Here is a 768-nt window from a genome sequence, read left to right on the forward strand (position 1 = left end):
GTAACGCCGCTATGTAAACACAGACGAAGGCTAGTCCTAATGACAGTCCTGCTCCGCCACAGTTTCAGTCACAGTTTTAGTTTTTAGATCCTGACTCGCGTGTAAAAACAAGGGCGTTGACGTGGGCTGGGTCACCCGGTTTCTCTTTACTTGCCTGCCGTTTTAAACCTGACCGCCGCTACCCAGGGGTATCCGTGTTAACTGCTGAGTAATGTGAAGTTGTGACTGTGGCGATTGGGTCCCATCACAATTGCGGTCCGGCGGAAGTAAGACTATGTTCCGCTTGCATTAAGACTCCCCTTTACACGCCTTGAAAATGCCTGGTTACACATGCCGTAACCCTAATAAAAAAAGAAGATTAAAATGTAGAAAGACAGACAGACAGACAGTGAGAGATAGATAGACAGATAGACTAGAATAGAATAGACTAGAATATAATAGACTAGAATAGAATAGAATAGAATAGAATGCCTTTGTTGTCATTATACTTTCAGTACAACGAAATTGTAGCCGTTCCTAATGCAGTGCAAGAAGCAGTCTTGTGCAAAAAAGAGAAAGAGAAAGCAAGATAAATTATATACAGAAAATAAATATAAAAAGACTCTAGGTAAAAAATATACATGGAGGTAGGTGTAGTGTTGACATATATTGCACATGTATGTTGTTCAGCGGAATGGACTATTGCACGTGATTGAAATTGCACAGATGACAGGGTAATGTACAGATTATAGGTAGTTTGGCTTCAAGTTCTTTTATTTAAACTAAAAC

Source organism: Cynoglossus semilaevis, chromosome 7, assembly GCF_000523025.1.
Source record: "Cynoglossus semilaevis isolate Cse_v1.0 chromosome 7, Cse_v1.0, whole genome shotgun sequence".
Taxonomy (NCBI): domain Eukaryota; kingdom Metazoa; phylum Chordata; class Actinopteri; order Pleuronectiformes; family Cynoglossidae; genus Cynoglossus; species Cynoglossus semilaevis.